The sequence below is a fragment of the Crinia signifera genome, chromosome 11, assembly GCF_055691185.1.
Source record: "Crinia signifera chromosome 11, ASM5569118v1, whole genome shotgun sequence".
Classification (NCBI taxonomy): domain Eukaryota; kingdom Metazoa; phylum Chordata; class Amphibia; order Anura; family Myobatrachidae; genus Crinia; species Crinia signifera.
The window spans coordinates 33,962,373-33,987,814 of NC_139227.1; the positions used below are offsets into that span (position 1 = coordinate 33,962,373).

Sequence of the window (25,442 nt, forward strand, 5' to 3'; positions counted from 1 at the left end):
ATCAGCTGTGGCAGGGGCGGCGGAGGCCACACCCCTGCCACTTACATATGCGCGCATGTGCATTGAACACTTATGGGGGTATTTGTTATGGCGGTACGGGGTACCAGCTATATCTTTTACCGGTATGCCGTACCGCCATACTTGCACCTCTGATTTTTCCAGAGGTTGGATGGTTTTCCATAGCAGGGAACTATGGAAAGCCGCCCAGCCCATTGCTCATCTGCTGGTAGTTCCAGCAGGTGAGCTGCAGTGGCCGGTGATGATGCGGTAGCCCACATCAATGCTCACCGCTCATTGCTGGCCCGTACACACTGGGCGGCTGTTGAGCTGAAAGCTGCTCAAAAGACAAAACTGAGCAGATTTCAGCTCAAAGTCGCCCAGTGTGTATGGGCATTTACTGACAGCCTGTTTTTACACAATGAGTTTGAAAAAACTCAGGAGCCCGAGGTGTGCTCCCCACCACCAGTGCTGTGCCTAAACACGTGCAAAGGAGGCCGTGCGATCGAATGGGTCCGTCTCCGAAGAGACAGGGCCCCGTTTTTCCCCTTACCCCTCTCAACCATAAGGCCGAAGAGGGGAAAATAGGGAACGGTGGGTCCTCTTCGCCGAAGCTTAGAGAGACCCTCATTCCTCAACCCCCGAAAGGGTTAGGACGGTGGGTCCTCCGCACCCCGTGGTTTGGAGAGACCCGCTGTGGACTTCCCTCCGCCTTGCGGCTCGGGGTCGTCCTCGGGGGGGCACGAAGCTCTCCCCAAAAGGCGAGAGCTTCGGCACATTGGGGAAATGGAAGGCCCGAAAGGGTCGACCACACTGCCCAAAAAAACGTGACAAACTACAAAAAAACAAGGAACGTGAAAAGTGACAAACGTGAGAGGGGGAAGAGAAATAAATAATAAAGGACCCTATAATAAAGGACAATGACAGCTCATTATTAAAGCTCCTTATTATTAAATTAAAATAATATATTCTAAACCATTATAGCAGAAATGAACTGATTACTTGATTTTACTAAATTTTAGTGATATTGGCCCTTATTCTGGTTGGTGCGGTAATATCCGCGTGCGTTCGTGCCGCCGATGTTTTGTGTCTGCGCATGTGCAGAGGCGTCTCTGCGCATGTGCGAGCGTGGCGTACGGCAAAATCCCGCATGAAATGTGAACACTCCGAACAGGGGGTGGAGAGGGGCGTGAAGGGCTATTTGGGCTCATTACCATATGCATACGCCCCGCGTTTCATGGGCGTTCCCATGCAAACGCTGGGCGTACGTATGGTAATGCGGCCGTGACGCACGTGTAGGGGGCGGACATATGACATCGCCGGATGTCAGCTGCCCGCCCAGATCCCTGCTTTTGCACGGAAAAATGTCCGTGTGGTCTGAGGTTGCGGGAGCTGGTGGACCACTCGGTCCTGCATTCGATGTTCTGCGACCATCGAATGATGGGGGAGGTTCCCTGAGATGGAGGAGGCGTATTCCATGAAAAATACACGTGCGGTCCGTTCGGACAGCTTCTTACCGCGTACGGACGGAGTTGGCGATCTGTATGGAAGGCGGGGTTTCGCACGCACGGTCCTGGCCGCATATTCGGATCCGGCCGCACCGATCAGAATAAGGCCCATTGTTATTTTCCATCTTCAATAGAACTCCCATCTTAGTAAATTTACCACACAGTGTCTATTCATTTGGAAAGAGGGACAGGGGCCATGCCAAAAGCTCATAGACCACTGGCGATCCCTCAGGGGCGAAAACATCAGCGTAACCTCCCGGTAAGTGCTGCGATCATAGGCCACACCCCCAAACATGAGGCCACACAGATATGTCCCATGATTTAAAGTTGGGCGTTACGGTACAATATCAACACAAAGCAAAAACCTATATATTGCACTAAACATTCTATATAGTACAAACTCTTCCAGAGTGCCAGGAAGCATTTAGGCACAGATTGTAAGTTAGGATGTGGGTGGGGGATATAGGTGCAGGCTGTAGGGAGGGAAGACTGGGCTAAAGGTGTCCATTTACTTATACGATTTGGGCACTTTTCACCCAATTTCAATGGATGGGATTGAAAAATCAGCTGAAAAGTGTCTAATTGTATGTGTTTCACCTCCAATTCCAATCCAATGCGCGGTCCTTTGTGGAGATCAGATCGGAGATTATTTGTTCTGCATTTTTCAGATCCCGCAGCAGAGAATGGGATCACATGCGATATATCGTACATGCAAACGGAAACTGGTGTATCGCACGCAACCCTGTTACTTGGGAAGCTGCCCTATTGCATGTGGTAGCTGGCTTATTGTATGGAGGGGTTGAGACACCAAGGTCAAGAGTATCCCTGACCCATAACACCCCCATCACTACATCACACTAATTACCCCATTACCCATCTGATGCAGGCACCTGAGCTATATACACATCCTGTTATCGTGTATCCCCGTCCCATAACACCTCCATCACTACAGATGTAGCGGGACTTATCTATCCAGGGGATGGCGACGCCAGCCGCCATCCCCTGCCCCGCACCATCTGTATGCCGCGTCTCAGTATCCGGGCGGCGAGGCGGACGCAATCCTGTCCGCCTCCCACTTCGGGGGGGGGGGGGTGTGCGGGGACCCGCGGGGACCCCGTGTAGACACCGGGCGACTGCCGGCAGCAGTCCCCGCACCCCCCCGAAGTGGGAGGCGGACAGAATTGCGTCCGCCTCGCCGCCCGGATACTGAGACGCGCGTGCGTGGAGGACGCACGCGCGTCTCAGTCAGATGGAGCGCCGTGTTGCTGGCGGATTGCCAGCAACATGCTGCTGGCGATTCGCCAGCAACAATAAGACCGGCTCCATCTGTACATCACACTAATTACACCATTACCCATCTGACGCAGGTACCTGAGCTATATACACATCCTGTTATCCTCAGTATCCCCCACCTATAACACCCCCATCGCTACATCACACTAATTACACCATTACCCATCTGACGCCGGTACCTGAGCTATATACACATCCGGTTATCCTCAGTATCCCCCACCTATAACACCCCCATCGCTACATCACACTAATTACACCATTACCCATCTGACGCAGGTACCTGAGCTATATACACATCCTGTTATCCTCAGTATCCCCCACCTATAACACCCCCATCGCTACATCACACTAATTACACCATTACCCATCTGACGCCGGTACCTGAGCTATATACACATCCTGTTATCCTCAGTATCCCCCACCTATAACACCCCCATCGCTACATCACACTAATTACACCATTACCCATCTGACGCAGGTACCTGAGCTATATACACATCCTGTTACCATCAGTATCCCCGTCCCATAACACCCCATCACTACATCACACTAATTACACCATTACCCATCTGACGCATGTACCTGAGCTATATACACATCCTGTTACCCTCAGTATCCCCCACCTATAACACCCCCATCGCTACATCACACTAATTACACCATTACCCATCTGACGCCGGTACCTGAGCTATATACACATCCTGTTATCCTCAGTATCCCCCACCTATAACACCCCCATCGCTACATCACACTAATTACACCATTACCCATCTGACGCAGGTACCTGAGCTATATACACATCCTGTTACCATCAGTATCCCCGTCCCATAACACCTCCATCGCTACATCACACTAATTACACCATTACCCATCTGATGCAGGTACCTGAGCTATATACACATCCTGTTATCCTCAGTGTCCCTGTCCCATTACACCCCCATCACTACATCACACTAATTAAACCATTACCCATCTGACGCAGGTACCTGAGCTATATACACATCCTGTTATCCTCAGTATCCCCGTCCCATAACACCCCCATCTCTACATCACACTAATTACACCATTACCCATCTGACGCAGGTACCTGAGCTATATACACATCCTGTTATCCTCAGTATCCCCGTCCCATAACACCCCATCACACTAATTACACCACTACCCATCTGAAGCAGGTACCTGAGCTATATACACACCCTGTTATCCTCAGTATCCCTGTCCCATAACACCCCATCTCTACATCACACTAATTACACCATTACCCATCTGACGCAGGTACCTGAGCTATATACACATCCTGTTACCATCAGTATCCCCGTCCCATAACACCCCATCGCTACATCACACTAATTACACCATTACCCATCTGACGCAGGTATCTGAGCTATATACACATCCTGTTATCCTCAGTATCCCCGTCCCATAACACCCCATCACTACATCCCACTAATTACACCATTACCCATCTGATACAGGTACCTGAGCTATATACACATCCTGTTATCCTCAGTATCCCCGTCCCATAATACCCCCATCACTACATCACACTAATTACACCATTACCCATCTGACACAGGTACCTGAGCTATATACACATCCTGTTATCCTCAGTATCCCCGTCCCATAACACCCCATCACTACATCACACTAATTACACCATTACCCATCTGACGCAGGTACCTGAGCTATATACACATCCAGTTATCCTCAGTATCCCCGTCCCATAACACCCCCATCACTACATCACACTAATTACACCATTACCCATCTGACGCAGGTACTGAGCTATATACACCCCGTTACTCCCAGTATCCCCGTCCCATAACACCCCCATCACTACATCACACTAATTACACCATTACCCATCTGACGCAGGTACCTGAGCTATATACACATCCTGTTATCCTCAGTATCCCTGTCCCATAACACCCCCATCACTACATCACACTAATTACACCATTACCCATCTGACGCAGGTACTGAGCTATATACACCCCGTTACTCCCAGTATCCCCGTCCCATAACACCCCCATCACTACATCACACTAATTACACCATTACCCATCTGACGCAGGTACCTGAGCTATATACACATCCTGTTATCCTCAGTATCCCCGTCCCATAACACCCCCATCACTACATCACACTAATTACACCATTACCCATCTGATGCAGGTACCTGAGCTATGTACACATCCGATACTGCTTTCCTAGCACGGCGCCCGTCTCATTGATTGTATGCCTTAAGTTTAAGGTACTTAAGGCATACAATCAACGCGATGGACCCGATTTTTTAATCTCATGGATCTTAGGCATCCATAAGATGCATGAGATCCATCAGATAAAAAATCGTGAGCCCCCAATAACCATTGTTAACGCCACCAGCACTATCAACGCCAACCCGAAGCGTGGCGAGCGCAGCGAGCCGGCGAGGGGCGGCGGTACGCGTCCTCCGAACTTTTCATACCCCCACTATCCACGTCGGCGTGGAGTTGATTTTATATAGTGTGGCGAGCGCAGCAAGCCACCGTGCCCGAAGCGTGGCGAGCGCAGCGAGCCCCGTGAGGGGACGCGGACTACTTTACATGTATTCCGCGTCCGCTCGCCACGCTTCGGGCTCGGTGGCTCACTGCGCTCACCACACTATATAAAATCAACTCCACGCCGACATATGAAAAGGTCGGAGGACGCGTACCGCCGCCCCTCGCGGGCACGCTTCGGGTTGGCATCAATAGTGGGGTGGCGTTAACAATGGGGGGACCATTTAATCCATGAGGGGGGTTAGCAATTAAAATTGGAGTTTTGGGGGCTTTTTACATTGATTCCAATGTAAAAATCTCGTTGATCGCGTCAATTGCATCATCTCATGCATCTTATGCCGCACAAACACATAAGATGCTTGAGATATCAGCCCCACATATACAATCGAGATACTGGGCGCCGTGCTAGGAAAGCAGTACCACACATCCTGTTATCCTCCGTATCCCTGTCCCATAACACCCCCATCACTACATCCCACTAATTACACCATTACCCATCTGAGGCAGGTACCTGAGCTATATACACATCCTGTTATCCTCAGTATCCCCGTCCCATAACACCCCATCACTACATCACACTAATTACACCATTACCCATGTGACGCCGGTACCTGAGCTATATACACATCCTGTTATCCTCAGTATCCCCGTCCCATAACACCCCCATCACTGCATCACACTAATTACACCATTACCCATCTGACGCCGGTACCTGAGCTATATACACATCCTGTTATCCTCAGTATCCCCGTCCCATAACACCCCATCACTGCATCACACTAATTACACCATTACCCATCTGACGCCGGTACCTGAGCTATATACACATCCTGTTATCCTCAGTATCCCTGTCCCATAACACCCCCATCACAACATCACATTAATTACCCCATTACCCATCTGACGCAGGTACCTGAGCTATATACACATCCTGTTATCCTCAGTATTCCCGTCCCATAACACCCCCATCACACTAATTACACCATTACCCATGTGACGCCGGTACCTGAGCTATATACACATCCTGTTATCCTCAGTATCCCCGTCCCATAACACCCCATCACTACATCACACTAATTACACCATTACCCATCTGATGCAGGTACCTGAGCTATATACACATCCTGTTATCCTCAGTATTCCCGTCCCATAACACCCCCATCACTACATCACACTAATTACACCATTACCCATCTGATGCAGGTACCTGAGCTATATACACATCCTGTTATCCTCAGTATTCCCGTCCCATAACACCCCATCACTACATCATACTAATTACACCATTACCCATCTGACGCCGGTACCTGAGCTATATACACATCCTGTTATCCTCAGTATTCCCGTCCCATAACACCCCATCACTACATCACACTAATTACACCATTACCCATCTGACGCCGGTACCTGAGCTATATACACATCCTGTTATCCTCAGTACCCCCTGTCCCATAACACCCCCATCACTACATCACACTAATTACACCATTACCCATCTGATGCAGGTACCTGAGCTATATACTCATCCTGTTATCCTCAGTATCCCCATCCCATAAAGGAAGCGGTACATCTGTCAGAACAGACTTAGGTCTACAGTCATTAGGTCGACCCCGGAAGGTCGACTGTCCCCAAGGTCAACAGGGTTAAAGGTCGACATGGCTCAAGGTCGACATGACTTAAGGTCGACATGGACCAAGGTCGACATGGTTTTAGGTCGACAGTCATTAGGTCGACATGAGTTTTTCACTGTTTTTTTTACACGAATGTCGACACAGTCGACATGGACACAGTTGGAGTCGGACCGCAGCCGCTCGCAATGCTTCGGGCACACTATTTTATTCTCCCACCACGCCCTAGTGGATGGTAGGGCATGAAATACCGCCTGTCGGCACATGTTGGCTCAAAAAAACAGTGAAAAACTCATGTCGACTGTAGACCTAAAAGCATGTCGACATTGGCCCATGTCGACCTTTAACCCTGTCGACCTTGGGGACAGTCGACCTTCCGGGGTCGACCTAATGACTGTCAACCTAAGTCTGGTCTGACAGATGACCGTTTCCCCCCATAAATAACACCCCCCTCACTACATCACACTAATACCCATCGGACGCTGGTACCAGAGCTATATACACATCCTGCTCCATCCCATACATGCCCATCACGATATCACACTAATTACATCATTACTCTTATAATATATATATATATATATATATATATATATTACACACACACACACACACACACACAGTGAGTAAGTTAGAGAGAATATGTTGTTTGTGTCCTCACTAGCTGAGATTTGCCATCACTATGTGGCTTAATCAATATACTGTACGGTGAGGCATGCGTTTCTGTAGGGGGTCACAGCCCTTTTACTGGGTACAACGGTGTGTTCAGATTGCCCAGTAAGGGGAACAAGAACACAGCCAATCTGTAGATCACCCTGCATTTCCCTGACCTAGTAATAAGAGGCAGCCTGGTGAGTAATGGTCAGCACTGCTGCTGAGAGTGCACGTCAGACACAATGAGCCTTTCTTCTGGTGTTGTTGCTGAGTCTGTGCCCAGAGGGTTTATATATCCTGCAGGAACTCGCACACTTTTACTTGACGCTGTGAAACCTGATGATTTGCTTGTACCGCTCTACTTGCAAAAACTGCTTTTCGGAGAGAAGTAATCTGCCATGAAATGCAGCATGACGTGGGAGGAATGGGGTCTCTGTAACCCATCTATCTGTGCGCTCTGGTGTCAGCCTGAAGAATCACACTTGTGTATTGTTTCAAGTTGACCTCATGGTGAAAATGGAAGATCCAAAAGATAATTAGAATTCATATTTAGTTTCTTCACATGTCAAATGGATTAAGAGAGCGGAGAAGACAGGATTTGAGACTGATATTTTTACAGCCCTGTCCGAGCACAGAACAGTCCTTGGCTACCTCTGCCCCCCACATTTATATTAATATGACATTTAGAAAATATTTTGTGGTTAATTTAAAGGACTTCTCTTTAATTTCTGTTCTTGTTGCTCAAAGCTGTCTAGCCCAAGTTCCTCTGGGGCAGGCACTGATGAGCGGGGAATGGGTCAGTGGGTCAACCAACCCAAAATGGACATGCATTGTGCCGACCACTGATGGTCGACATGGGTTTTTCCCTTATTTTTTGTCCCAAATGTGGACAGACATCGTATCGGTGCACCGTGTCTGTTCGCCATGCTTCGGGCACGGTGCCTATCTACGCTCAGCGCACTGTTCTCTTCTCCCTCCAGGCCCTAGTGGATGGTAGTGCATGAAATACCGCCTGTCGGCACATGTCGGCTAAATAAAATAAAAGGGATAAACCCCATGTCGACCTTTTGACTGTTGACCTAATGCGTGTGTCGACCTTCCATCCATGTCAACCTCAAGAATGTCGACCTAATGACCATATAACGGTGTGAGACCCTGCACAGCGCTGCAGAATATGTGTGCGCTGTATAAATAACTTAATAAAAAAATTTGCATATGTCTTAACTTTTAAACGAGCAAGTGGCTCATCCATTGTCTATGGGTCGGATTCTGAGGGGAACCGAGACAAGCGATCTACAGCAAAAAGATAGAACACCATTAGGTCGACAAGCAAAAAGGTAAACAGTCAAAAAGGTCGACATGGGGTTTTTCACAGGGTTTTTTTACCCGATTGCCGACACAGTCGACATGGACACAGTTTGCAGTGCACCGCATCCCTTCGCATCGCTCGCAATGCTTCGGGCACGGTACCACACTACGCTTGGCACACTATTTTATTCTCCCTCCACGCCTTAGTGGATGGTAGGGCGTGAAATACCGCCTGTGGGCACGTCGGCACAAAAAACAGTGAAAACCCTGTTTCAACCTTTTGACTGTCGACGTTTTTTCATGCCGACTTTTTTTCAAGTCGACCTTTTTGTCAATAGCTAGAAAGTCAATAGGTCGACACCAAATGGTCAAAATGCACAAGGTCGACATAACCAAAAGGTAATTTCAAGCTAAAAGTCAACATCGCATTGATTGCCACATTAAAAGGTTGACATGATTTTTTTATTTCATTGTTCACACTTTACCAATCATGTGGACTCCGATTGGGAATGGGCTGGAGCATGGTGAGCGAATTTGGGGTTCAAGTGATGAGATTGATTCCAAAAAAAAAAACAAGAACATGAAAAACTAATGTTGACCTTTTCATGCGAGGAGACCATGTTTATGTTGATCTTTGTCAATATCGACCTTGTGTCTATCCACCTTTTAGTGTTGACCTACTGACAGTCTACCATTTAGTCAATAACCATTGTAGTGTTCCCACTAAGCTTGTTTTGCAGGACGCTAATCCCCGACCCTTTTTAAAACTACTAAATGCACTCTGCACTTTTACCATTGCCCTTCCGCTCTGCACCACTACCCTCCGCCACACTGACACACCACTGAGCTCTCTGTTTAACAGAGACCTCAGAAACATGTCAGCACTGCAGGGGGCACCTGGAAGAGCTGACAGCCACTGTCACAAGTATCTGCCAGCTCTTCCAGGTGCCATCTGTTGTGCTGAAGAGCTGGGAACTGCGCAGCAGGTTCACAGCATCACCAACAAGTTGCAGGTAAGGTCCTGGGTGGGCCCAGGGGTACATGCCGATATTAAACACAGGCCCGGCGACAGGGGGAGGGGGTCAAAGGGGTCATCTGACCCGGGCCCCAAGGCTCGGAGGGGCCCCATGATCACCGGGCACACAAAAAATGCACTCTGGTTTTTTTATTATGCTGTCTGCTCCGCCGCTGGTGATCACCCTCTCTCCTCTCCCCCCGGCCCCGGTTACCTGTCATCTGGTATTTGCCAACTAGCTGCGGAAGCAAGGGTAGGCAGAGGATGGCTCTGCTCCTGTATGCTGCTGAGCATGCAGCAGGAGCTAAAAGAAGATGGCTGCCCCCACACAGACTACACAAAGATGGGCGCCGCCCACCAATGAGAAGCCAGGGTTTCCTTCTCCAGGAAATATAGAGAGTACAAAAAATAGGGGCGGGGCTTAACAGAGGAGTGTGAGGAGAAGATTTGTAGGAAAAAGGTCCAGAGAAACTGCTTAATGCCTACTCAACCTTTTTAATTAACCAGGTAAGCGCCTTGGGGGAGGGGAGAGAGTTTCTATCTATCTATAGGTGCATACACACGGGGCAATATGATCGCTGGCAATATATTGCTCAGTGTCCCGTTTTCATCTGCGACCAGAGATGGTCGCAGATGAAAATGTCACACTGCCAGGAGAAGAGGCAGTGGAAGTCACTGGTCGGAGGAGCGTGCTCCTCCGACCAGCAACCATTCAGGGGCTGAAACCGGGAGCATGCACCCGGCGATTTATCGCTGGTGCACACTCCAATCACTGGCAGATTTGCAGTGTAAAAGATGGTTATTACCCCTCTCCTCTGCTATTTCCCAGCTGCCCCCCCCCCCCCCCCCCACTGCACTGACATGCCGCTACTTGGTGGCCAGGAACTCTGGGTGGGGGGGGGGGGACCTGCCGGGTGGCTCATGGGCGATCGGCTGCAACTTTTTTAGAGGAGAAGTCGGCAGTAGTATATGGGGAGCTTAAGCCTTGGAGAGGTCAATCAGCTCTTAACCACTGTATAAAAAAATGACAGCTCTACACCTTACCTCTCTCTCCACTTTATCTCTCTCCAATGCTTAGTACATGTGCCCCTTAGGCCCAATCAGCACTTCCCATTTTCATTAGTATTTTGATTTTGACACTGCATAAGAGAAACCTTGGAAAAGTAGCTTGCCCCCAATGTGAAGTCTTTTTTCCCCAACATGCTGCTCATTTTTGTTATCATTTGATAGGGAACAACAAAAATTTCGAGCGGTGGTGCAAGGCTAAACATAACAGATGAAAAATTGCCTACAAAGGGTAAAAACAAAAACACAGTAACATAAAACAGCAGGCCTGACCTACATGATAAAAGGTACAACAAAGGTAACAGCACCAGTACTTACAATGATAGAATAGGAATGGAGGTAGCGTAGTGTGAGACATAAAAACACATAATACCACAAAATCATATATAATGGTAAAAATAACAAAAAGATATAATAAAGGACCTCACGCAGGAGTACGGTGCTGGCTGTGAGTGACCTATCACCATAGCCTCAGACCTGTGCAGCTCGGTCATTTAGGCTTCAACTTGGAGAAAAAGCAGAGCGGTATAATCACGTGCGCCTCTCACTCGCACTCTCAGAGGTGTGAGCGATGTGACCCCAGAGTTTTTAGAGAAGCTTCTAATCTCAACTAAAATTGCAGTTAATTCGACCTGTAGAGGAGTGGGTTTGGGATTTCCGAGATAATACATTCCAGACAGGGCTGTTGATTAATGTGCTGCTCTCAGTGCCGATCACAAGTGGTAACGCTCTTCATCAGCCAGCGCTGATCCAACTAAACTGTTCCCACTGCACCAGTAAATTCTGCCAAACCACATGGTCCCAGCATGGGAGAATTATCAGCTGTGTAGAGCTGCTTATGTGCAGATTTATCAACATGAAGTAAAGTTTTGGCCACCGAAAATCCCCCGACTCTCAGTCCACGTTCATGATAAACTCTGCCTTCCTGCCATGTTCTTTTATTATCATCAGAACATCCAGGGAAAATCCAGGGAGACACAAAAACTAAACAGGTGCCCCTGACATACAATGCACCCCATCCTACCTCAGTGTCCTCCCAGGTGTCGATTGGAATGATAAAAAACACAGGGGGTTCCAGCATTTTCTGTGCAGCGCATGTTTGTGACCATTATTGGGGCACTTGGAGAATGGTGGCCGTAGTTTATGAAGGACAAGAGACTAAATTAGGCTGAGGTGCCCATTGAAACAATTGGAGCACAGCAGCTGTCTTACACAAGTAATTTCTTGTGAATACACAACTATTTACAGAAGCTTACCTTGCTCCCATAACTTCACTCTTATGTGGGCACAGAACTGGGTACTTATGTATTTGCATACGTACGGCACCGTAGAAAAATTGCATTGCATCGCATGCGATTTTCCTATGTAATTTATTCACTGCACTCTATTGCCGCGGGTGCGAAGCGCACACATCGCATCGCATGCAATCGCACCGCAAAATCGCATGCGATTTTATAGGGTGCGATGCCATTGACTTTGCTATAGATTTGTATGAGATGCAATGAGATGTAGGCACCCCCCACTATCCACGCCACCCCGAAGCGTGGCGAGCGCAGCGAGCCCCGTGAGGGGTAGCGGAATGCGTCCTCCCAACCTTTTCATGTGCCCACTATCCACGTCGGCGTGCAGCTGATTTAATATAGTGTGGCGAGCCACCGAGTCCGAAGCGTGCCGAGCCCCGCGAGGGGATGCGGATTACCTTACATGTATTCCGCGTCCGCTCGCCACGCTTCGGGCTCGGTGGTTCGCTGCGCTCGCCACACGATATAAAATACACTCCACACCGACATGGATAGTGGGGGTATGAAAAGGTCGGGAGGACGCTTTCCGCTGCGCTTGCCACACTTCGGGGTGGCGTGGATAGTGGGGGGTGCTTACATCTCATACAAATGTATAGCAAAGACAATGGCTTCACACCCTATAAAATCGCATGCAATCGCATGCGATTTTGCGGTGATGTGTGTTTGCATGCGATGCGATGGCATCGCACCCGCGGTCAGAGTGCACTGAATAAATTACATAGGAAAATAGCATCGCACGCAAAATCGCATGCTATGTTATTACGCAGAATCGCCCGCTAAGCAATTTGCTTAGTGGGCGCCCTGCTACTACATAAGTACCTAGCACTGCCCCTTCAGGGGGAGTTTAAAAGTCTCAAAGTAGTATGACCACTATCTCACCCCTCAAAAAAACACCCTTCCAAACCTCTCATGCCATTGGTACAGGCAACATTATTTTTCAGACCCACATTTATTTTGTCTGTTGATAGATCTTATTGGCAGCGTGTGCCCGCAGATAAGCCGCTTGCTTCTGATGGATCTTTTGCACTCAGCGAAGATTGGGCACAAGTCCTAACTGCAGACATAAGAACAGTGTGCGGGACAGGGCCTGTCCTAAGCGCTCTGTGTTGTATCCAGGGCTGTGGAGTCGGTAGATAAATGTTACGACTCCAACCCCGACTACTCGTACTTCTGACGCCGACTCCTCGACTCCGACTCCTCTGTATTAATATGCGAATGTATTTGATACATTCCTTGAAGTAAAGAAAGGCAACATACGTATTATTACTACAGAAACTAGAGGCTGGGAAGCCAACAGTCTACTGTATTGAACAGTTTAAGCAAAGGCCAAACACAATGAAAACAGTTTTATTAATTTTTTTATTAATTAATTAAATGGCTGGATAGTAGCAGTAGGCATAAAACATCAGGAACAGGAACTTTACCAGTTCAAAGATAAAAACCACATTATTTGGTTGTTTTGGGAACAAAAACAAATAGGAAAGGTTCAGAAGTGTGGAGCATGAGTTCTGCATGCTTTGTGACAACAAAAATCAACGAGCCACAATCTCCGCTGGTTTGCTTGCTCGTCACCGTTCAATTCATGGACACAAGGAACTATTTCTTTACCGAATCCTTACTGGCGACGAAAAATGGTGCCTGTACATCAATATGAACCAGCGTAAGGAATGGCTTAGCCAAGGTAAACAAACGACCCGCGCATGAAACAAGATCTTCATCCGCGTAAAAAGATGTTGTGCGTATGGTGGGAGAGCTTGGTTGAATGAATTTTTCGAGTCTACACCAGGTGATTTCTACCAACGAGGTATTGAAAACTTTATTGAACGTTGGAAATAAGTTGTAAACTACAAGGGAGAATACATTTAGAAGTATTGGTGCTCCGAATTGTGCGTTGCGAGCCATATAGTGAAGCACATGAAGAGTATGCTTTTTCACAGTCACTTAACGTGTTCGTTTTGCGGTTACGTGAGGCACTGCATGCATTGGTCTTTATTCTTAACAGTAGAGAAGTCATTAATTATCATTTTCGGAGTCGGAGCATTGTTTGCCGACTCCAAGTACTCGAAATTTCCTCCGACTCCTCGACTCCACAGCCCTGGTTGTATCCCAGAGAGGTTGCTTCCAAATTTCTGGTTCTTAAACTATATGTACAGTATATAGTTATACACGAGGGTGGTTCAGAATTTAAGGTTACCATGTTTCTGCCAACCTCACCCCCTTACAACTGATGTTAAGACCATATGACTGATATGAGGAACAGTCTATTGGCCATGAGGAGAGACAGTGGCCTACCTTTGGGATATTGTATAAGCAAAGCTTTAGCCCTCTATGAAGGTGGACAGTACTAGAGTGTATCCAGACTGAAATTTGCATTTTACATTCATACAAAAAGTTTATTATCCTTCCGTTCATAATAATGAATTACTAATTGAACTTTGAAATTCACACCGTCAGGACATATCTATTAAAGGTGAAATGAGAGAGATCGCTGGATTCACCAGTGCAGCAAAACTTCAGCGATACCATTAAGCTGGTTTGTATGGGTGTGAATGAGGGTCACAAATGGATCAGTCTGCAAAACTGGATAAATATTTCAAACAAAAAAATCATTAACCTTTTGTCATTAGTGTTAGCAGTTCCTTGAGGTTCTCGGGAACTTGAATGAGCGCACCTGCCAAAATAAGCAGTCAGAACTGTTACCCACTCAGGGACACCTCCGTTCTATAAATCACCGCACTGCTGTGACAGCTAAATGTGTTTTATATCATAAAGGGAGCCTGTGTTTATGCATGTGAGATAAAAAGGGTTTAACCAGTGCAAACACTGGGACTACTGTATGGAGTCTGGCACTTTCCTGCAGTGTTTTTTCCCTTCGCTCTCTGGGCCCTTGAGAGCTGCTCAGCCCTAATTACTAACCACACTTTGACTCTTGCTTCTACACGAGTCGAGTCGTCTGTGACAGGAGGGCATAAGTGTAAGGTTGCGGGATCATGCAATCATGTCACAAGGAGCTCACCCGGGAATTTGATAGGGTGGACAGGGGAACAGCATTGAAGGAGAGAGGGCACCCATAGGTAGTATAATAACAGCGGGTCACTAGCAAAGCACCAAGGGCCTTATTCTAGTTCACTCTTTCTGACAAAATCCATTCTTAGATGGACAAAACCATGTGCACTGCAGGGGGGCAGCTGTAAAATGTGCAGAGAGAATTAGATTTGGGTGAGTTATTTTGTTTCTGTGCAGGGTAAATACTGGCTGCTTTATTTTTACACTGCAATATAAATCTCACTTTGAAGAAAAACCCCACCCAAATCTAATTCTCTCTGCACAAGTTAAATCTGCCCCACCTGCAGTGTACATGATTTTGTCCATCTAATAAGGATTTTGTCAGAAAGAGTGAACCAGAATAAGGCCCCAAGTGTGTACTTAATAGGGAAGACATTCCTAATTTCCCAGCATAGCACTGATGGGTGCCTTATCTCCTAGAACACTGCACACCCCACTTATCTTCTTACTTTAGTATGCAGGAGGGTATAGGGAGTAGGTATGGGAGTACAGTACCTGTTTTATGCCACAATTGGAGCACTGCAAACAAAGCAATGCTGCAATATATGGGGGAAATTTAATAGGATGAGAGATTCAGAAAGTTAGAGATTTGGGGCCAGATGCACTAAACTTCAAAAGTGATAAAATGGAGAGTGATAGACAACCAACCAACCAACCAATCAGCTCCCGCCTGACTTTTTCAAACACAGCCTGTAACATGGCAGGTAGGAGCTGATTGGCTGTCTGTTTATCACTCTCCATGTTATCATTTTTGAAGCTTAGTTAGTGCATCTGGCCCTTGGTAAGAAATCTCCAGTTTTTTTAAAGTGGCAATCATTTACACTGCAAAACCAGTTTGTGTAAATGATTGGCGCTTTAAATAAGCTGGAGATTTCTTACCAAATCTCTCACTTTCTGAATCTCTCATCATATTAAATTGCACCCTATATGTCCCTCTAGCCATAGCACTGTGCTCACAGGGGTTTTATTCATTGTGAATTCACAGAGCGTAGGCTTCTTTATAAAACCCACTTTTTACTTTATGCTTCTGTGACAATATAAAGATTAAAAGGAAGGAGTTAACCCTTTAAGCGCCAACACTGCTGTGAGAGATGGGAAAAATATCTGCTAAAAATGCCAGATCCGTAGGCGAGGAATATGAATCACTTCAGTTATTGCCGGTAAATGATTTGAAGTTAATTAATTGAAGTTTAGTTAAATATAATCCAACCCAAAAAAAAAAAAAACCAGTCGCTCTGAGCAAGGCTGCCATTTTTTAGTGGCTAATTCTCACACTAACGTTGGCACTCAAAGGGTTAAAATAATAAATCTAAGCTAAACTGCAAACTCCCCACTGTTCTCCGCTACAGACACCTTTCACTGTGACTGATCCTAACAATATGCTGGGCATAACATCTAACATAACCAGAGACTGTCCGGGTAGATGCTGACGTTATCCAGGTTCCTACATAGAAATATGTTTTCTGTCTGTCTGCTTAGCAATTGTAACAATGCTTGCTTTAAGGAAAATTCTACCTGCAACTAAAAATATAGTTCTGGTCGGAATTATTTTAAATAAATGAAAGAAAAAAAAAAAGGATGCTTCTACCAATGCCCTATCAGCTTCCACCCCTGCCTCATTATCTGACATGTTGTCTCTCCTGCCTATCAGCTACCACACCACCTCTCATGTCCTATCAGCTGCCATGTTGCTCCCTGCCTATCAGCTGCCACTCTGCCTTCCCTGCCCTATCAGCTGCCACTCTGCCTTCACTGCCCTATCAGCTGCCACACTGCCTCTCTTGCCCTATCTGCTATCATGCTGCCTTTCCTGCAATGGTGACCATCATAGGCGCCAAAACCGAGGGTGCTCCAGGGCCCGAGCACCCACGGAAAGTGAGGAGCACCCATGGCACGGGCCACGGCGTCCCAGCAGCAGATATTCCATCAACAGCGGAGGTCCCTGTGGCGGATGGGAACTAGTAGCGGTATTACATCTTCCGAAGGGACCTCCGCTGCTGACGGCATATCCGCTGCTGGGACCCTGCTGTGGCGCTGCAGTTGCATTACCAATACAGTAGAAGACTTAATAAGTGAAATAATGTCTCTTCATTTATGGACAGTGGCACATGACAGAAATCCATAGCAATGCCTTATGCAGCAGTACTGAGCACATTATAAAACAACACTAAGCAGACCAAAAATAACCATGATCGAAACCAAATCAAATACATGACTATCAATCATACTTGCCTACTTTTGAAAACTAGTTTCAGCGAGATTATAGTTGGTAGCAGAATTTTGCAAAGCGCCCCATTGATGGGGGGTGTCGTGCTCCACCGAAATGGCGTGTCTAGTTCCATATATGGAGAGATTGTCAAAAGAGATTGTGAACGTGGCACCTTGAAGCGTGGGTGTGAAATTTAAAATGACTTATAGCCAAATGTAAATGAGCCCCAAAGCAGTTAGTAAGAGCTACTATACTTGCTAAAGTGCTGGGAAATGGTGCTGATGATTCAGTGTAAATGTATCTGTCTCTCATTCCTTTTTTCCCCAAAAATGTAAGTGTAATGTGGGCTAGGTGACATGAGGGAGATTGCTAGACTAATGAGGGAGAGAGGGAGATTGCTGTTATTTCAGGGAGTCTCCTGCAGAATATCTCCCATCTCGACCACTCTGCTCTGCACAAGATCTGCGTCTCTCTTCTACATGAATCACTAGCTCCCATTTACTATTACAGGACTTTATCGGGCTGCTCCCACCCTATGGAATGCCCTTCCACGCACAATAAGACTCTCCACTAGCCTCCAAACTTTCAAGCGTTCCCTGAAAACTCACCTCTTCAGGCAAGCCTATCATATTTAAGTTCTACACACATAACCCTCTGAGGCACTGAGGCATGTATTATATAGCTTCCCTTCTGGACTTGTAACTTGGTGGGACTGCTATGCTATTACTGGTGCCTGTCCTTGTGTTTCCCTCCTATATCCCTATAGATTGTAAGCTTGCAGCAGGGCCCTCTATCCTCCAAGTCTGTCCGTTGTTACCCAGTTTGTTTTATCACTGTCTACCATTGTAAAGCGTAATGGAATCTGCTGCGCTATATAAGAAACTATTAATAAATAAAATAAATAAATATTTCAAGGAGTCTCCTGCAGAATGCAGGAGGGTAGGCAACTATGCTATCAATATAGTTTTTAAAAACAGTGACAAGACTACTAAAGCTACAATTCCAACATAAAACACTATGAAGAAATGTAATAGACTGCAAGATGCAGGAACTGCAAGAGTTTGTGCGAGTTCTCCTGTTTTTTTTGATCAAAATTAACATGGTTTTGTCGAGTAAATGTTACTTAAACAAAAAAACAGGAGCACTCACATGCAGTCTCACAGGCTAATACATTGCCCACTACAATGGAGTCCAATAATGTTGAAAAAAACAAAATAGAAATATCGCACAGAATACAAGGAGCTCAGTACAAATACTGTATGTCACCTTCTAACACAAAAAGGGCCTGATGTATCAAGCTCCAAAAAGTGATACAGTAGAGAGTGATAAACAACCAGCTCCTACCTGTCATTTTTCAAACTCAGACTGTAACATGACAGTTAGGAGCTCATTGGCTGGCTGATTATCACTTTTTGAAGCTTGATACATCTGGCCCAAAGTATCCTGATGAACAAAAGTATCTTTATTTTAAAGCTTCATGTTGTTCTTCGAGTTTCCATGCTTAAATCAAACCCAAGTTCTCAGTGCTGTGGGGGAGGGAGGCTAACCACTACGTGAACCGTGCTGCCCAACACATTATAATCACTCACATGCGTAGTATGGGGCTCTCAAAAATGTTTGAGATTACAAGATCTGCACCATAGATTACAAGATCTGCACCCTCTCCTTCAGGGAGAAAATGCTCTGTACCTGGACTTCCCTGGTAATGTAGGATTGCCATCACCTGTGGGGAGCTAGGTAATTGATAAGAAAGGTGTTTCACCACAGGTGATGGCAATCATACATTACCAGGGAAGTCCAGGAACAGAGCATTTTCACCCTCATGGAGAGGGTCAGGTAGACAACCCTGGATTATTGTTGACTTTGCCATATACTGTATGTACCTGATATCTGTATGGACTACAAATGTGTCCTCATACACCATGGATTCAGTTGTGTCAAACAGCTCCTGTCGGTGCATCAGGTCCCAGGTGATTTGGGTGCTTCTTTCAGATTGGCCATCTTGTTCACATAAATAAAACAATTAGAATTGTCAAAACGACTTTGCAAAATTACATCTGTACATCTGTGTGCGAATGATAACTGCAAAAGAAAAACTACAGCGCAGAGGCTGTAGCTTTTCCTCACACCAGATTCTAATGTGCTTCTTTTGCGGCTTTGGGCCTAACTTAGACCTGAACGCTGGGCTGCTAATTTTTGGAGCCCCAAGATCAGGTATACGGGGGACTTGCAAAAATTTGCAAGCCTCTCACCATCTAATGATTTTTTCACTGTGTGCATAGCCCAGGACTTAATGTGGCAGCTGCAATACAAACAGGCTGACTGGGGCTGGACTCGGAGCTGACGTCACATGACTTCCCCTAAAATGCCTGTGCACGCCTGCATTTTCCCTGACACTCCCAGAAAATGGCTGGTCACAACCCTCAAACTCTGGCCTCCTGTCAATCGACTTGCGAACAGCCAGTAAACATAGGTGTGCGCAGAACATTTGGTACTTATGTAATATCTGGGCGCACGAGTTTTACATCGCATCGCATGCAATATAGTGGCATACAATTCATGCGATGCGATTTTTCATTGTAAAGACCCGATTTTTAATTGTATAGTCACCCATGGGTGATTTCATACCCCCACTATCTAATTACGCATGGAGTTGATTTTATATAGTGTGGCGAGCGCAGCGAGCCACCGAGCCCGAAGCGTGACGAGCGCAGCAAACTCCCCCCGCGAGGTGACGCATAATACATGTAAAGTAATCCGCGTGCGCTCGCCACACTATATAAAATCAACTCCATGCGTAGTTGGATAGTGGGGGTATGAAATCATCCATGGTTGACTATACAATTAAAAATCGGGTCTTTACAATGAAAAATCGCATCGCATCGCAAACCTTCAGTAGTGGCATGCAATGAAAAATTTGGGCGCCCAGATAATACATAAGTACCGAACATTTTATATGGGGGTGCACTGTCAAAGGTGTGAGCCTAGCACCACCTATTGGAAGTGTCTAACATCACTCATTGGGTGTGTCTAACACCGCCAATCAGGCAGGTCTACCATCATCTATTGGCACTTACTGCAATATAAAACGTCTCTCAGTATACTGCCTATTTCAGTTTTGATCTTCTAATTAATCTGTAACAGTACATGAAAATAAAGTTAAAACATAAATGGATGATGCAGGTATGTAGTGATATGACAATGGTCTAGTACAAGTAACAATGCAAAACACACATAATTGATTGATGGGCGCTTCTTTTAACGGAATACAGTTCTAAAAAGTAAAAGTCTTTGGTAAAAGGTATTGCTGGTATTGCTAGAGGAAGGGAGGTTTTCTTAAGGGTGGACACAGCATTAGGGGGTGCCTGTTCACCCCTAACATTCAATGTGCGCACACCTATGCCAGTGATCAATAATAGCAGGATTCTATCACAGGATGGCCTCATGCATGAGTACTATGGGTCATAAGCATGCGCAGACTAGAAATGTGGCATTTCATTGTATCTATAATGTAAACAATATGCATAAAATGTGAAGAAAACTATAATAAGCTCCATTACTCTGAGCTGCTTTGTCTCACAGGGTGTGTCCCATTGTATGTTGTATAGACGTTAGGTTATGACGACACATGTGTACAGGTTGTACTTATGTACTGATCAGCATGATTCATACAGCGAGATTCAATTGTTTTCTCACCGGCAGCCAGTAGATGGCACCCAATGGAGCCATTCAATTGTTGCTCAGTTTGAGCGCACTAATGGGCCCTACACACATTGCGATGTGTGCAGGGCTACCTAGCTATGCTAGGTCGGGCTGTGCTGCGCCGCTATCGCCTAGCACACAGAGCTGACAGCCCACACACAGAGCGAGCTGTCAGCTCTGTTTGCTAAGCGAGCAGACAGCGCCAGTGTTCTCCGGTGGGAGAACACTGCCGATGCCGAGATTGATGGACACTGTCCATCAATCTCGGCCAGCAATAAAGACGCGCGGGGACGCGCACGGATGCCGATATAGCCCCCACACATACACCGATTTGAGGGCATTTGCTAAGCGACTTTGCCAAACTAAGCAAAATCGCTTAGAAAATGCCTTAATATCGGCATGTGTGTAGGCCGTATTAGTTGCCGATGCCTGCACTTCAGCTTGCACACCCCTGGGTTCCCCACCTCAGTAATGAGTGAAAAATTACCCGTTTGACTGCTCAAATTGTGCTTTTCATGTCACACCTACTGCTTTGTTCAGGTCAACCTCTCTTGCCACAATCAGCATAATAAAAAAAAGGTACTTATGTAATATCTGGGCTCCCGTTTTTCTTATGAGACCGCGTCCCCTTGCGGGGCTCGCTGCGCTCGCCACGCTTCGGGCACGGTGGCTCGCTGCGCTAGCCACACTATATAAAATCAACTCCATGCGTAGTTGGATAGTAGGGGTATGAAAAAATGGGGTGCATTTAACATGGGAGCCCAGATAATACATAAGTACCAAAAAAACAATTGAATATTGCCCATATGCCATACTTTCTCATCCTTGTCTATTGTTATGGTGATACTTTACGCAGGTTTATTCCTTTATACAGGTTGAGTATCCCTTATCCGAAATGCTGGAGATCACAAGCATAAGGGAGGTTTCAGTTTTTGGAATATTTTTTTTTCCATACTTCCCTGATTTCCTGGTGGTGCCCCAATGGTCCCCTGACGTCCACGGTGTCCCCCGGCATCCACAGTGACCTTCAGGATCCTCTTCAGCAGCATCTCCGGACCCAGGGGTGCATTGCGCGAGTGTGCACAATGCACCCCTGGGACCGGAGATGCTACTGAAGAAGATCACGGATGCTGCCATGGACATCGGGGACGAAAATATTCTGAAAAATCACATTTTTTGGAATATTTTTGTTTTTAGAATACACGAATAAGGGAGACCCGACCTGTAATATGACTGGCAGTTGCTAGGCAGCATGATTGTGTGTCCCCGGGACCGCCAGTGCCCTCTATTAGTGTCTAGGGCTCATAGGTGAATTTAATGCATGCTGTCTTTGTAACACATTTGTCCCTGACGTTAAGTCTGAATTTTCAATAAACACTTCGTTATTGCAAAAGCTTCTGCAACTAAAAAAGCTCATATGTCTACTGCAATCTCCTCAGCGAGCCAATTCAATTGCACGCCCGTAGGTAATGGACCCTCGATGGAGCTATGCAATTGTTCTGGGCGGCCATTATGTTTATTGCACAATTCGCACCTACTTTTTATGAAAGTACCAGGCTCCCTGCCAAGCATGCAATGTTCGCGCCCAAAAGTATTACAGTTTATACATACAGTGTCATACATAACAAGCTGCATCCACAACTCCCACACAAACTACCTGAGAAGAACAGTGGTCATTGAATTAATTCGAGTCCTCAGTCAAAAGAATCCCATGACGCAGTGCGGCCGGTCAGGGGATCATGTGATCAGCTCCTCCAATCAGGGCTCCCGCCTCCCGTCTCAGCAGCAGACGGTCATCCATCACTCAGGCTCATGGCGGCGGCGGGATCTACGCTCTTTCAGTGTAGCTCCTCCCTCTGCAGCTCTGCCAGCGCAGCTCCTTCCGTTAGACCGGAGGTGTATGTACTAGCTTCTCACTAGTTGACTCACTCCGTGTAGCTCCTCCTCCTGCGGTTCTTGACTTCCAGTGCAGCTCCTTCCTTGCAACTGAGTAAGTGTATGTAGCTTCTCACTCGACAGCTGAGTCCGTGTAGCTCCTCCCCCTGCGGCTCTTCCAGCGCAGCAGCTTCTTCTCTTGCACCTGAGTGTATGTAACTAGCTTCTCACTCTGCAGCTCAGTCCGTGTAGCTCCTCCCCCTGCGGCTCTTCTAGTGTAGCTTCTTCCCCCTGTGGCACTGTCAGTGTAGCTGGGCTCCTCCCACTGTGGCTATCAGTGTAGCCCTCCCCCTGTGGCTTTTTCAGTGTTGCTCCTTCCTCTAAGCTTGGAAAGTGATAAAATGGAGAGAGATAGACAACCAGCCAATCAGCTCTTACCTGCCATGTCACAGGCTAGTCAAAAAATGGCAGGTAGGAGCTGATTGGCTAGTCATTTATCACTCTCCATTTGATCACTTTTCCAGGCTTAGTACATCACAACCTAAATGGTATGTCTAAGTCAACAATCACTAGGTCCACCACTAAAGGTTGACAGTGATTAGGTTGACACCTTGAAATGGTTGACATACCCGAGGTCGACATTGACCAAAGATGGACACAAGCTTATGGTCGACATCAATGAGGTCGACATGAGTTTTTCACATTTTTTGTTATCTATGTAGACATGGACACCATATATGTGTACCGCAGTGCTCGCCCTGCACTCGGCACTTTATCAAATGACCAATTTATGCCCACTTGGATAGTAAAGTATGAAAAACACCTTTTTTTTAAAAAAAAAATGTGAAAAACTCATGTCTACCTTATTCAGGTCGACCATGTCTATGTCGACCACAAGCTTGTGTCGACCGGTTGTCAATGTCAACCTTGGGTATGTCAACCATTTCAAGGTGTCGACGTAGTAACTGTCAACAGAGATTGATTAATAAAATGGAGAACCTAGGATTGGGTGAAAATATCTGCAGATGGGTAGGGAATTGGCTATGTAATAGAGAACAAAGGGGGTAATTTTGGTTCACTTTTTCTGACAAATTCCTTCTTAGATGGACAAAACCATGTGCACTGCAGGTGGGGCAGATGTTACTTGTGCAGAGATAATTCGATTTGGGTGGGGTTGTACTTCAAAATGAGATCTATATTGCAGTGTAAAAATAAAGCAGCCAGTATTTACCCTGCACAGAAACAAAGTAACCCACCCAAATCTAATTATCTCTGCACATTTTACATCTACCCCCCTGCAGTGCACATGGTTTTGTCCATCTAAGAAGGATTTTGTCAGAAAGAGTGAACTAGAATAAAGCCCAAAGAGTGGTTGTCGTATCAGATACGATACCGGTACTAAGTGGAGTGCCCCAGGGTTCGGTTTTGGGCCCCATTCTGTTTAACATTTTTATTAACGATATTGGGATAGGGTTACTCAGCAATGTACATAGGGGGAGGGGCCCTAAACTGCACACCCTGGACATATGAGGTGCTACCTGCTGAGACCTGTAGTGCAGCAAGCAGGAGGAGGAGTTTGCAGGTGCACACTAAATATAAATGCTAGACCTTTTAATATCTTTGCTATATTGCATTGGAGGTTATTAGCATAATGATGGCCATTATTATGGGCTTGTCCACTGCGTCCAGGTTACCTCAATAGGACAAGTCCCTAACACTACTCTGAGACAGGTCCAGGGCACAGGACCCCCCAGGCTCAGCAATGTATCCATCTTTGCGGACGATACAAAACTTAGCAAAGTCATCAAATCATCAGAAGATGTCACTATGCTTCAAAATGATCTTGCAATTCTAGATGAGTGGGCAAAAAAATGGAAGATGAGGTTCAATGTAGATAAATGTAAGGTTATGCACCTTGGGAGACACAACCAGTGTGCAAGTTACAACCTTAGCGGAAAGGAACTGGGTAATTCCATACTTAAAAAGGATCTAGGAGTCCAAATAGACAGCAAACTGGGATGTAGTGCCCATTGTAATGTAGCTACAAAAAAGGCCAACAAAATTCTGGCATGTATTAAGAGGGGAATGGAAACTAGGGACTCAAGGGTAATTATGCCACTATATAAAGCATTGGTGAGACCTCACCTAGAGTACGGAGTACAGTTCTGGGCCCCACACTATAAAAATGACATCATAGAATTAGAAAAAATCCAAAGGCGAGCAACCAAGCTTATTAGGGGAATGGAGAATTTAAGCTACGGGGAGAGATTAAGCAATTTGG

The 25,442-nt window shown here is 46.3% G+C and overlaps 2 long non-coding RNA genes across 2 annotated transcripts in view; one reads left to right on the forward strand and one right to left on the reverse strand.

Moving 5' to 3' along the window:
* The window catches only part of LOC146045649 (uncharacterized), a 280,538-nt gene extending 257,207 nt beyond the window's left edge, over positions 1–23,331 (reverse strand). The window contains exons 1-2 of the long non-coding RNA XR_014465538.1: positions 22,944–23,331; positions 19,468–19,585 (exon numbers count right to left, since the gene is read on the reverse strand). This is a non-coding gene — a long non-coding RNA (uncharacterized LOC146045649). The remainder of the gene's footprint in view (positions 1–19,467; positions 19,586–22,943) is intronic.
* Positions 23,066–25,442, forward strand: part of LOC146045650 (uncharacterized) — a 39,272-nt gene continuing 36,895 nt past the window's right edge. The window contains exon 1 of the long non-coding RNA XR_014465539.1: positions 23,066–23,276. This is a non-coding gene — a long non-coding RNA (uncharacterized LOC146045650). The remainder of the gene's footprint in view (positions 23,277–25,442) is intronic.